This window comes from Salmo salar, chromosome ssa29, assembly GCF_905237065.1.
Source record: "Salmo salar chromosome ssa29, Ssal_v3.1, whole genome shotgun sequence".
NCBI classification, from domain to species: domain Eukaryota; kingdom Metazoa; phylum Chordata; class Actinopteri; order Salmoniformes; family Salmonidae; genus Salmo; species Salmo salar.
In genome coordinates this window covers 30262501-30276874 of record NC_059470.1, presented here as the reverse complement: position 1 = coordinate 30276874, position 14374 = coordinate 30262501, and the positions used below count along the sequence as shown (strand labels likewise).

At 44.4% G+C, this 14374-nt stretch overlaps 2 pseudogenes; both read left to right on the top strand.

Moving 5' to 3' along the window:
- Window positions 1-1309: 1309 nt before the first annotated feature.
- Window positions 1310-11702, top strand: LOC106590583 (leucine-rich repeat-containing G-protein coupled receptor 5A-like; annotated as a pseudogene).
- LOC123723917 (uncharacterized) lies at window positions 6079-7475 on the top strand (annotated as a pseudogene).
- Window positions 11703-14374: the final 2672 nt, after the last annotated feature.

Here is a 14374-nt window from a genome sequence, read left to right as displayed (position 1 = left end):
ACAAATACGCCATCCCCTCTGGTTTTCACTTAGTGGGACTATCATTTGTTTTTCAACAGGACAATGACCCAACACACCTCCAGACTGTGTAAGGGCTATTTGACCAAGAAGGAGAGTGATGGAGTGCTGCATCAGATGACCTGGCCTCCACAATCACCCGACCTCAACCCAATTGAGATGGTTTGGGATGAGTTGAACCGCAGACTGAAGGAAAAGCAGCCAACAAGTGCCCAGCATATGTGGGAACTCCTTCAAGACTGTTGGAAAAGCATTCCAGGTGAAGCTGGTTGAGAGAATGCCAAGCGTGTGCAAAGCTGTCATCAAGACAAAGGTTGACTACTTTGAAGAATCTAAAATCTAAAACATATTTTGATTTGTTTAACACCTTTTTAGTTACTACATGATTCCATATGTGTTATTTATAGTTTTGAATTAGTAGGTATGTCCAAACTTTTCACTGGTACTGTAAGTATTCAGACCCTTTGGTATGAGACTCGAAATAGAACTCAGGTGCATCCTGTTTCCATTGATCATCGTTGAGATGTTTCTACAACTTGATTGGAGTCCACCTGTGGTAAATTCAATTGATTGGACATGATTTGGAAAGCCACAAACCTGTCTATTTAAGCTCCCACGGTTGACAGTGCATTTCAGAGCAAAAACCAAGCCATGAGGTCGAATAAATTGTCCGTAGAGCTCCGAGACAGGATTGTGTCGAGGCACAGATCTGGGGAAGGGTACCAAAACATTTCTGCGGCATTTAAGGTCCCCAAGAACACAGTGGCCTCCATAATTCTTAAATGGAAGAAGTTTGGAACCACCAAGACACTTCCTTAAGCTGACCGTCCGGCCAAACTGAGCAATCGGGGGTGAAGGGCCTTGGTCAGGGAGGTGACCAAGAACCTGATGGTCACTCTGACAGAGCTTCAGATTTCCTTTGTGGAGATGGGAGAACCTTCCAGAAGGACAACCATCTCTGCAGCACTCCACCAATCAGGCATATATGGTAGAGTGGCCAGACGGAAACCAATCCTCAGCAAAAGGCACATGACAGCCCGCTTGGAGTTTTGCCAAAAGGCACCTAAAGGACTCTCAGACAATGTGAAACAAGATTCTCTGGTCTGATGAAACCAAGATTGAAATCGTTGGCCTGACTTCCAAGCATCACATCTGGAGGAAACCTGGCTCCATCCTTACGGTGAAACATGGTGGTGATAGCATCATGCTGTGGGGATGTTTTTCAACAGCAGGGACTGGGAGACTAGTTAGGATCGAGGCAAAGATGAACGGAGCAAAGTACAGAGAGATCCTTGATTAAAACTTGCTCCAGAGCGCTCAGGACCTCAGACTGGGACGAAGGTTCACCTTCCAACAGGACAATAACCCGAAGCACACAGCCAAGACAATGCAGGAGATGGCAAGTTCTTGAACACTTGTATTTCCTGAACGTTTGGTAAACGTAACAGACATTCCATCCGGTAGGATGAATCCTTCATTCCGAGAAAATAAAACATTTCTTTTAAATACAGCCAAGGGTGTTCGTCCTAATCAGGAGGTGGTGGTAGCGTGATGTCGGACATGATTGAGGGGATGACTGTTTTGCAAGTGAAAGGCTCCCTGGTGGGTGGGGTTTACACTTTAGGGCCCTTGGATTTTCCCAAACATATGAGGTTTGTCTCAACTCTGCTCGTATGTCGTCGCCTGCTGCCTAGCAAAACAAGTTCACCCATCAGTGACTCGCCGACGTTGCATCTTTTTTTCCAACATTATTCGTTTTTTTTCTTCCAGCTTCAGATTGATTTGATTTTGTAGCGAGTAACGAAGGTGTCAGGGGAAATGTGTCACAGTAAAAGTATACATTTTCTTTTGAAAATGTAGTGAAGTACAAGTAAAAATGGACAGAAATATAAATAGTAAAGTACCGATACCCTAACAAACTACTTAAGTACAGTAACAAAGTATTTCTACTTTGTTACTTTAGACAACTGGAAATGGCTCAATTTGAGATGATGTAAAAGCAACAGGGTTCTTCTGATAGCAGAAGTGAGTTAAGCTGCCAAGGGCCATGATTAGGCTGCGTATTTGGTATAAGTAGTTTCATAGTAAGGGGAGAATGAATGACCATAGCAGCTGTTGTTCAGTTTGACTATTTTATTGAATACTTCAGTATCGTGTTATTTAGCCTAATAAAGTTATCAGTTTAGGAACCAAGTTGGTTAGTTGGATTACCCATAAATAGGGGAAAGGGGGATACCTAGTCAGTTGTCCAACTGAATGTATTCAACTGTAAAGCCGTCAAATGAGTGATAAAAACATTATGTTTGTAATTGCATGATTAACTATGACTATAGGGTAGTTCCATATAATTTCAATCACTTTCTGACAGCACCCCTTATGATTTGATTGAAACCTTCCATAGCCTACATGTTTGCTGATGATAGAAGTGGTCATAAAGGGATTTTCTGGTACCTGAATGTCAAAACATTTAGGAGATAGAGGTGCTCAAAGTCAAAACATTTAGCATACCCCACCCTACCATGAGACATCCATGTCTTCATCACTGAAAATGTATTGAAAAAGAAAAGTTTTGGAATAAAAAAATATGTAATTTCTTAACCTTTAATGTAAATGATCTGAAACGCATTAACTCAGATTATTTCTGTATGTTTTAGCTTAAACCCTATTTTACATAATCAGAGGTGTTTGTGTTGTGCCCACCATCGATTGAGTCACAGCATTCTCTTGAATACAGGGTGGGTGTCATGTTTTGGCTGATAAATGTACTAAAATGTGAATAAAATGTAAAATAAAACTTTCAAATGGTACCACAACATTGGCTGGAGGTCCACACATCAGAGAATGTTGAGTTGAGTGTAAATATCCCTTGTTACAAATTAAACTGTCGATCTTCCATAGGAAACCTATTGAAATGATCATAGATAAACAGAGTAAACATTCTCATTCAAGTTGACAATCAATGGTGGGTGGACCGGCGGCCATCTTTCTGGTATTAATTAGAAGTTAACATTTCTATTATATTTAAATTTCAATGATGTACCAACTAAATTGCAGTGGTCTAATAGGATAGGTCTATTCTACAAATTCTATTTCTATGAATGAAATGACACCCACCCTGCATGTTGTGTCTCAACCGATGACAGGAGCAATACAAAAACCTCAGATAATGCAAATTAAGGACTAGGCTACAACATACAGTGTGTGAAAATGAGAAAAATTACGTGTTTTTACATCATTAACGTTAACAGTAAAAAACAAATTATATTTGATTAAGAATACTTTTTTTAAGACATTAGAAAAAGGTTTGACACCACTGTTTGTAAACCTTAAAATAATGTCAAACTCAACCATTTATCTTATTCGGTGATGAAGACATGGATGTCTCATGGCAGGGTGGGGTATGCAAAATGGGCAAACTTGAGCACCTCTGTCTCCTGAGTGTTTTGGCATTCAGGTCCAAAAAGTCACTTAATGAGCACTTCTAACATGGGCAAACATCTATGGAAGGTTTTGTTCAAGGCAAAAGAACTAGAGTTTTTCCTGATCATGTGACATGACCAGGAACACTTATTTTAGGTTTGTATTTTAGATTCGGTGAATACAGTATTGATTTAAGGCCCAGTGCAGTCAAAAGTCCTGTGTTTTATATCATACTGTACAACAGCTGATGAAACTGACACTGTAAAAGTGTGAACAAAATTGATCAGTGTTACTTCCTGATAGTTGCTGGTTGAAAATACAATATGCACAGGACATTCTAATTACAAGCTTTGCATGGGCGGGAGTTTCGTCTTTCCATAGTGACATCCTCATGTGGTGAATTGGCTAATAGACCAATAAGAAAGAGTTCCAAACCTCTCTCCCAATAACAGCTAGTTTTCAGTTGTCCCCTCCCCACTCAGACCACACCCAGACAGTCCTAGCTAAATTCATGCTTGAGAAATTGTTTTTCTGTTGTTACTAAAAAGCTATTTTATCTATTACAGACAGGTATTTAATTGTGACCCCATTGTAACGGGTCCCTGAAAATTGTGCAGAATTGTGTACCACGTCATCCATTTTGTATGATATGTTACATCCTGCAATTGTTTTTCAAATATATTTGTATTACTTTTGAAATTCGTGTAATATGTTACGAATTCCAATTTGTACAATGTGTTATGAATTTGTAAGCACTTAACAACAACGAACTGCATCTTTAATACTCCCACAATCTAGGTACTGTAGTATACTGTATAATTCAATATGAATCAAGCACAATCTAGGTACTGTAGTATACTGTATAATTCAATATGAATCAGGCACAATCTTAACTGGGAACATCTACTTGTATATTCTGAGTTTAGAACTAAAACAACTGATGATTTTATATGTTAGCAATATGTTTTCATTATTTAATGACTCTATTTCATATGTCCTGTACGTTTGATGAAACAGTTGTTACACATTCTCTTTTATTTTGTATCTATTGTTTCCATTAGATCTGAAGTATAAGTTGAAGACGTCAGCAGGAATTTTGAGGGGACTGTCATTGGGATTGTGTGTGTTGGTCACCAGCCAAGCTCCGTGATATGGTTCTGAAAATAACCATGTCAGGAGAAGGAAGTGGATTTATGTATTGTCAGCTGAGAGTTGTTTTTATGCGTTCTGCTGTATTGTTGATCCAGTAAATGGATACTCAATGACAATGACTCTCAAAATCTTTATGTAGTAGACTGTGAAAACAAGCATCTCAAAGCCGTACCACCAGACACTCCACAATTAGTAAGATCTTTAAATTCTGCAAATAATAACATTACAAAGATAAAAAGTGAGGACTTACACATTCTGAAAATATTAACACTGAACAGCAACAGGATATCTTATGTGAACAAAGGATATTTTTCAGATCTGGGCTCTCCACAGCTGTAATATCTTTCCTTCAACCAACCCACTTCCATCTCAGACCACAAGTTTAAGGGCCTGGACAACCTCATAGTATTACAACTGGATAACAACCACATCTCAAGTATTGCATCATCATCTTTTCAGTTCCTCTTCAGCTTGAGGAAACTGTACTTAACTAGCAACCAGCTTCATTGTCTTCAGCCCATTTTAGAATGACCACATTTGCAGAAATGGTTCATTGGGAACAATAACTTCACCTCTTTTCATTCACAGGAAATATCAAATAGGTCTATAGTGCCGACAGTACTGGATATATCCGGTAATCCTCTGGAGATCTGCAGTGTCACGGCAGATGTCCGTTCCCATCTTCATACATTAGATCGTTCCCTCTGTGGCTCTAATGGAATGGGATGAGGCGGAAAGGTATTTTCTGAGGAATGTCTCACATACCTACAGTGTTCACACTGATTGTAATGTAACAACTTCAGTATTGTCTCTGACGAGCTGCTGCAGTCCTGCACACAGTTGACTGACCTGGACATATCATTTATAATATTATTTACTTGTCCACATCCACTTTTAGAGCAATAAACAACTGGACTATAATGGCTGGACAATAATGGCATCTCTTCTGTGTCGAATGCTATAAGGAATCTCCCCACATTGGAAACATTGGATCTCAGCCACAACATAATCAAAACTCTCGCCAGTCTAAGAAAACTCGTAAGACTAAATCTTAACAACAATTTCATCTCTAACTTTGAAGACTGTGTTAAACAGGATTTGAGGGCCTTAAATGTCCTGAAACTTGGAAACAACAGAATCCTCAACTTGGGTGATGCTTTTACGAAGGGTTTGCAACTTCTAAAGAGCTTGCATTTAGGATTCAATGAACTAATTGACATCAGACAAAAACACTTCAACAACTTACAATCACTTGTGGAGTTGGCTTTAAGTGTTTGACCTTAAACACTTCCTTCAAAACAATGTCATCGATCAAAGCAAAATCAGAGCTGCTGTGTTCAAAGGACTTACAAGCTTAAATGTCTCTATACGGTTTTCAGTTTTATCAAAAATGAAACAGATGAACCAATCCACCCAGCACTCTTAACATACTTGTGATCTCTGAAGATCATTTATATCTATAGTCAGCATCAAAGTAGGTAGAAGATTCAAACTTATCTGCCGTCCAACTTTCTTGAGGGGCTGAAAAAGTTATCAGAGTTCTATGCAGGTAATCTTTATCTTGTGTCCCTTTACCCAGACACTTTCATTCACACACCCCGGCTGTTGTCCCTTTACCCAGACACTTTCATTCACACACCCCAGCTGTTGTCCCTTTACCCAGACACTTTCATTCACACACCCCGGCTGTTGTCCCTTTACCCAGACACTTTCATTCACACACCCCAGCTGTTGTCCCTTTACCCAGACACTTTCATTCACACACCCCAGCTGTTGTCACTTGATTTTAGCAAGAATTGGTTCATAGACCTCTCCCCAGAGCTGTTTCACCCAATCCCAAAGCTCCAAAGTTTCTCTATAGCCAAAGCTGGACTTAAGTCCTTTGATTTCCTAAAAAGAGCCAACCTCACTCAAGTCAGTTCCTTACATGTGACGCAGAATCAATTTACAGTACATACATCAATGAGACGCAGGTGCCATCTCTCCTGGCCTTAACTATCCTTGATACACGGCAGAATCCTTTCCTCTGTGACTGCAGAAATGCTTTGGCTGAGAGCAATAACCAAACAACCAAATACAAGTTGTTTATGCCCATGACTATCCCTGCAGCTATCCATACAATCTAAAGGACACTAAATTGTTTGACCTGGACACCCACTCCTGTTTAGAAGACACAGGCTTCTTCTACTTCCTCTCCACCACTTGTCTGGTCCTCCTCACCCTGCTGGAGTCCTTCATCATCTATCTCCTGAGGTGGCAGGTGGTCTACGCCTACTTTCCCTTCCTGGCTTATCTCCATGATGCCAAGTGGAGGAAGAGCCAAAGTGGAGGAAGAGCCAAAGTGGAGGAAGAGCCAAAGCATAGGAAGAGCCAAAGCGGAGGAAGAGCCAAAGCGGAGGAAGAGCCAAAGCGGAGGAAGAGCCAAAGCGGAGGAAGAGCCAAAGCGGAGGAAGAGCCAAAGGCGTCAGTATGACGTCTCCTACAACACCCACTATGAGCCCTGCGTCCTGAGGGAGCTGCTGCCAGAGCTGGAGGGAGAGCAGGGCTGGAAGCTGTGTCTACACCACCGGGACTTCCAGCCAGATACCACATACTGTATGCAACACATCAATTAGTCATTGTATTGAAATGCATTGTTACCTCAGACATTTAATATGACAGTGTACACTTTTAAATTGATATTCTGGACATAGCACAGGCTTGTGCGAGTGACCTGACTCCAGTATATCATTAAATATCGTGTCTGAAATGAGAACTGCGTCGCCAGCTGATGTCTCCCTGTAACTACAGTGCCTTCGGAAAATATTCAGACCCCTTGACTTTTTCCACATTTTGTTACGTTACAGCCTTATTCTACAATTGATTAAATAAAAAAAATCCTTAATGACGAGTTTGGAGGGTACTATGGTGTTAAATGCTGAGCTGTAGTTGATGAACAGCATTCTTACGTAGGCATTCCTCTTGTCCAGATGGGTTAGGGCAGTGTGCAGTGTGATTGCGATTGCGTCGTCTGTGGACCTATTGGGGCGGTAAGCTAATTGGAATGGGTCTAGGGTGTCAGGTAGGGTGGAGGTGATATGGTCCTTGACTAGTCTCTCAAAGCACTTCATGATGACGGAAGTGAGTGCTATGGGGCGATAGTCATTTAGCTCAGTTACCTTAGCTTTCTTGGGAACAGGAACAATGGTGGCCCTCTTGAAGCATGTGGGAACAGCAGACTGGGATAAGGATTGATTGAATATGTCCGTAAACACACCAGCCAGCTGGTCTGCGCATGCTCTGAGGACGTGGCTGGGATGCCGTCTGGGCCTGCAGCCTTGCGAGGGTTAACACGTTTAAATGTTTTACTCACATTAGCTGCAGTGAAGGAGAACCCGCAGGTTTTGGTAGCGGGCCGTGTCAGTGGCACTATATTGTCCTCAAAGCGAGCAAAGAAGTTGTTTCGTTTGTCTGGGAGCAAGACATCGTGGTCCGCGATGGGGCTGGTTTTTCTTTTGTAGTCCGTGATTGACTGTAGACCCTGCCACATACCTCTCGTGTCTGAGCTGTTGAATTGCGACTTTACTTTGTCTCTATAGTGACGCTTAGCTTGTTTGATTGCCTTGCAGAGGGAATAGCTACACTATTTGTATTCGGTCATGTTTCCTGTCACCTTGTACTGATTAAAAGCAGTGGTTCGCGCTTTCAGTTTTGCGCGAATGCTGCCATCAATCCACGTTTTCTGGTTGGGGAATGTTTTAATAGATGCTGTGGGTACAACATCACCGATGCACTTGCTAATAAACTCGCTCACCGAATCAGCGTATTCATCAATGTTGTTGTTGGACACTATGCGGAACATATCCCAGTCCACGTGATCGAAGCAATCTTGAAGCATGGAATCCGATTGGTCGGACCAGCATTGAACAGACCTGAGCATGGATGTTTCATGTTTTAGTTTTTGTCTATAGGCTGGGAGTAACAAAATGGAGTCGTGGTCAGCTTTTTCGAAAAGAGGGCGGGGGAGGGCCTTATATGCGTCGCGGAAGTTAGAATAACAATGATCCAGGGTTTTGCCAGCCCGGGTCACGCAATCGATATGCTGATAAAATTTAGGGAGCCTTGTTTTCAGATTAGCCTTGTTAAAATCCCCAGCTACAATAAATGCAGCCTCAGGATATGTGGTTTCCAGTTTACATAGAGTCAAATGAAGTTCTTTGAGGGCCGTCGATGTGTCTGCTTGGGGGTAATATACACGACTGTGATTATGATCGAAGAGAATTCTCATGGTAGATAATGCGGTCGGCATTTGATTGTGAGGAAGTCAGGCGAACAAACGGACTTGAGTAACCTGTATGTTGTTATGATAACACCACGCCTTGTTAATCATAAGGCATAGACCCCCGCCCTTCTTCTTACCAGAGAGATGCTTGTTTCTGTCGGCGCGATGCGTGAAGAAACCAGGTGGATGTACCGACTCTGATAGCATGTCTCGAGTGAGCCATGTTTCCGTGAAACAAAGAACGTTACAGTCTCTGATGTCTCTCTGGAAGGCAACCCTTGCTCGGATTTTGTCTTCCTTGTTGGTTGTCAAGAGACTGGACATTGGCAAGTAGTATGCTCGGGAGTGGTGTGCCCGTCTACGGAGCCTGACCAGAAAACCACTCAGTCTGCCCCTTCTGCGGCGCCGTTGTTTTGGGTCACCGGCTGGGATCCGGTCCATTGTCCTGGGTGGTGGGCCAAACAGAGGATCCGCTTCGGGAAAGTTGTATTCCTGGTCGTAATGTTGGTGAGTTGACGTTGCTCTTAAATCCAATAGGTTTTATTAAATACAGTCGGGAGGAACTAAGATTTCCTGGGGTAACAATGTAAGAAATAACACATAAAAAAACAAAACACTGCATAGTTTCCTAGGAACGCGAAGCGAGGCGGCCATCTCTGTCTGCAGTATATAAGGTCCCACGGTTGACGGTGCATGTCAGAGCAAAAACCAAGCCATGAGGTCGAAGGAATTGTCCGTAGAGCTCCGAGACGGGATTGTGTCGAGAAACAGATCTGGCGAAGGGTACCAAAAAATGTCTGCAGCATTGAAGGTCCCCAAGACCACAGTGGCGTCCATCGTTCTTAAATTGAAGAAGTTTGGAACCACCAAGACTTCCTAGAGCTGCCCACCCGGCCAAACTGAGCATTCGGGGAAAAAGGGCCTTGATCAGGGAGTGGAACAAGAACCCTATGGTCACTCTGACAGAGCAGAGCTCTAGAGTTTCTCTGTGGGGATGGGAGAACCTTCCAGAAGGACAACCATCTCTGCAGCCACTCCTCAGTAAAAGACACTTGACAGCCCGATTGGAGTTTGCTAAAAGGCATTGAATGTCAAGCATCTTGTCTGGAGGAAGCCTGGCACCATCACTACGGTGAAGCATGGTGGTGGCAGCATCATGCTATGGGGATGTTTTTCACCGGGAGGAACTGGGAGACTAGTCAGGATCAACGCAAAGATGAATTGATCAAAGTACAGAGATCCTTATGAAAACCTGCTCCAGAGTGCTCAGGACCTCAGACTGTGGCGAAGGTTCACCTTCCAACAGGACAACGACCCTAAGCACACAGCCAAGACAACGCAGGAGTGGTTTCAGGACAAGTCTCTGAATGTCCTTGAGTGGCCCAGCCCGGACTTGAACCTGATCAAACATCTCTGGAGAGACCTGAAAATAGCTGTGCAGCGACGCTCCCCATCCAACCTGACAAAGCTTGAGACGATCTGCAGAGAGGAATGGGAGAGACTCCCCAAATACAGGTGTGCCAAGCTTATAGCATCATACCCAAAAGACTCCAGGCTGTAATCGCTGCCAAAGGTGCTTCAACAAAGTACTGAGTAAAGAGTCTGAATACTTATGTAAATGTGATATTTCCATTTTCTTTTAATAAATGTTCAAAAATGTCAAACTGTTTTTGCTTTGTCATTATGGTGTATTGTGTGTAGATTGAGGGAAAACATTGTTTCTCACTTTGTTCCACAGATAAACCCACCATAGAAAACATAACAGAAGGCATCTACCGGAGCAGAAAGACCATCTGTAATCAGCAGCTGAAACCTGGAGAGCGAGTGTTGCTCCAGAGAGATCCAGGTGGCCAGGTTGGTTTAATATCTTTCTATTTATTGTTGTATTCTACCCAGGGGTTCATTTCCCTAAAGTGTCGTAGCTAACAGTAGAATAGCAAAATGCTTTATTTGACAAATTAGGTTTTTCACACACCGACAATTGACTGTCACACATCGAGTTGGTCATTTATTTTCTTGTGTGGCTTGGTTGTTGAGGAAAACAATGTTAGATAGAGGTTGTAGTTTTGGGGGGAAACTCACCCTGTATATTGATCGAAGGTCAAGTAAGGAAAAAAAGTATCTTCTCTTTCCAGCTTCTTTCTGTTTGATGAGCAAAAGGATTTGCTGATCCTGGTGTTTTTTGAGGAGATCCCAGACCACCAGCTCTCACCCTACCACCACACGAGGAAGCTGGTGAAGAGACACACCTATATGAGCTGGCCCAGAGCTGGGGAACACACCGGGGTCTTCTGGCAGAAACTCTGGGTTGCTCTGGAGACCAGGGACTGTCCTGCTGTGGAGAACCCCATCCTCACCAGGGTGGAGAGAACGTGACAGACAACGGTCATGCTGTGGAGAACCCCATCCTCACCAGGGTGGAGAGAACGTGACAGACAACGGTCATGCTGTGGAGAACCCCATCCTCACCAGGGTGGAGATAACGTGACAAACAACGGTCCTGCTGTGGAGAACCCCATCCTCACCAGGGTGGAGAGAACGTGACAGACAACGGTCATGCTGTGGAGAACCCCATCCTCACCAGGGTGGAGAGAACGTGACAGACAACGGTCCTGCTGTGGAGAACCCCATCCTCACCAGGGTGGAGAGAACGTGACAGACAACGGTCCTGCTGTGGAGAACCCCATCCTCACCAGGGTGGAGAGAACGTGACAGACAACTGTCATGCTGTGTTTTACATTTACATATTTTATATCACATGCTTTACATTTTAGCTCTTATACATGGCAACTTACATGATTGAATAACATTGAACAATGCTAATATTTAATAAATCTAAGGATCTAATGAGCTTGCTTAGTTACATGCGATAATTTATATTAACCTAGCTTTGTTAACTCTTGGCAGTTGTATTTGGCTTTATGAGAAAAAAACATATTCTCTTTGAAATAAACTGTAATTAACACGAGGGGAGACAGAGAGCTGGTTTCAAGCTCAGGGCGCAGCAGGTGTTTATTACACAGGAGGAGGCAGGTAGCTGGGTCCAGGGACAGGCAGAAGGTCAGACACAGGAGGAGGCAGGTAGCTGGATCAGGGGCAGGCAGAAGGTCAGACACAGGAGGAGGCAGGTAGCTGGATCAGGGGCAGGCAGAAGGTCAGACACAGGAGGAGGCAGGTAGCTGGGTCCAGGGGCAGACAGAAGGTTAGACACAGGAGGAGGCAGGTAGCTGGATCAGGGGCAGGCAGAAGGTCATACACAGGAGGAGGCAGGTAGCTGGATCAGGGGCAGGCAGAAGGTCAGACACAGGAGGAGGCAGGTAGCTGGATCAGGGGCAGGCAGAAGGTCAGACACAGGAGGAGGCAGGTAGCTGGATCAGGGGCAGGCAGAAGGTCAGACACAGGAGGAGGCAGGTAGCTGGATCAGGGGCAGGCAGAAGGTCATACACAGGAGGAGGCAGGTAGCTGGATCAGGGGCAGGCAGAAGGTCATACACAGGAGGAGACAGGTAGCTGGGTCCAGGGGCAGGCAGAAGGTCAGACACAGGAGGAGGCAGGTAGCTGGATCAGGGGCAGGCAGAAGGTCATACACAGGAGGAGGCAGGTAGCTGGATCAGGGGCAGGCAGAAGGTCATACACAGGAGGAGGCAGGTAGCTGGGTCCAGGGGCAGGCAGAAGGTCAGACACAGGAGGAGGCAGGTAGCTGGATCAGGGGCAGGCAGAAGGTCATACACAGGAGGAGGCAGGTAGCTGGATCAGGGGCAGGCAGAAGGTCATACACAGGAGGAGGCAGGTAGCTGAGTCCAGGGGCAGGCAGAAGGTTAGACACAGGAGGAGGCAGGTAGCTGGATCAGGGGCAGGCAGAAGGTCATACACAGGAGGAGGCAGGTAGCTGGATCAGGGGCAGGCAGAAGGTCATACACAGGAGGAGGCAGGTAGCTGGGTCCAGGGGCAGGCAGAAGGTCATACACAGGAGGAGGCAGGTAGCTGGATCAGGGGCAGGCAGAAGGTCATACACAGGAGGAGGCAGGTAGCTGGGTCCAGGGGCAGGCAGAAGGTCATACACAGGAGGAGGCAGGTAGCTGGATCAGGGGCAGGCAGAAGGTCAGACACAGGAGGAAGCAGGTAGCTGGATCAGGGGCAGGCAGAAGGTCATACACAGGAGGTGTAGGGGCAACAGTACAGGCAGGGAAAAGGCTAGTAACGTGGTCCGGGAGATCAGGCAAAAGGTAGATACTGTTTGCCTGCCTCACTATCATACACGGGAGGAGTAAATCCCCGGCAAACCAGAGCTCTGAAAGAAGTGTCACAAAACAAACAATACCTCACAGTGATTGGGGGGGGGAGGGGGGCGGGAGCAAAGAACTGAACTAAATAGTGTGTGATAATGACATACAGGTGTGTGATTAGAATTCAGGTGATTGGGATCTGGAAAGTGAGCTGTGTTCAGTGGATCTATGTGTTTGAGAGTGAGTTGGAAGCAGACGTTACTTAAACAGCTCTTTATCAATATGGCATTAAGTAGACTTTGATCAATGTGTGCCTAGTCTTAATATTAATGAATAAACAGATGAGTTAACTGATAAGTTTCATTGAGGTGAAACACAAGCACAACGCCGCACGTGCGCACTATTGCAGGAAGTAGGACACACTTTACATAGCAGACTATTTTGACTTCGGTGCAAGATGTCATTAGTACTGTACCAATTGGAGGGTTTAAATCACCCTGACGTCATTAGTACTGTACCAATTGGATGGTTTAAATCACGCTGACGTCATGAGTACTGTACCAATTGGAGCTCATGGGCCCCCAGAGCTCATGCCCCCCCACCTTGCGGGGGCTGCTGGGGAGTTCGGTTTGTCAATTAGATGTTTTATTGTTGATCTGAATACAGCTGCATTCTGCTGTTGGACCACCAGGGGGTAGTGTTGTATAACAAGTGAAACAGATGAACAGTGTTACAGTTTTTTCCCCAGTTGTTTACACACTAAAATTGGAACTTGAAACGCAATCACCGAAAACTGAATCTCATGTACTAAATCCCTAAACCAAGTCTGCAAAATTGCAAGCACAATTCCTGCTTTATATTCCGTTTTCAATTCTATATCACACTTTTTGCAAACACTTCACACAGTTTTCTACATTAGGCACAACATTCAAAATCACAATGCCAAGCTCTATACACCAATTGGCAACACCCACTCCTCACAGGTGTAACACTAGCTGCTGAATTGTTCACTTAGAAATCAGAGCTTCAGCACTATAAAAGGCCACAGATGAGCTCCCCTGTTTCGGAGGAAAATGGAAGTCAATGGTGAAGCAAGAGCTAGAGGTGAAGGAGTGAGAGGAAGAGGAGGAGGAAGAAGAGGACGAGGAAGGACAGTTGTCTCAGATGAGATCAGGGCCACGTTGGTTGACCATGTGGTCAACCATGGGTTGAGTATGAGGGAGGCTGGGCAGAGAGTTCAGCCCAACCTGAGCCGCTACACGGTTGCATCTATCATCCGTACATTCAGCAATGACAAC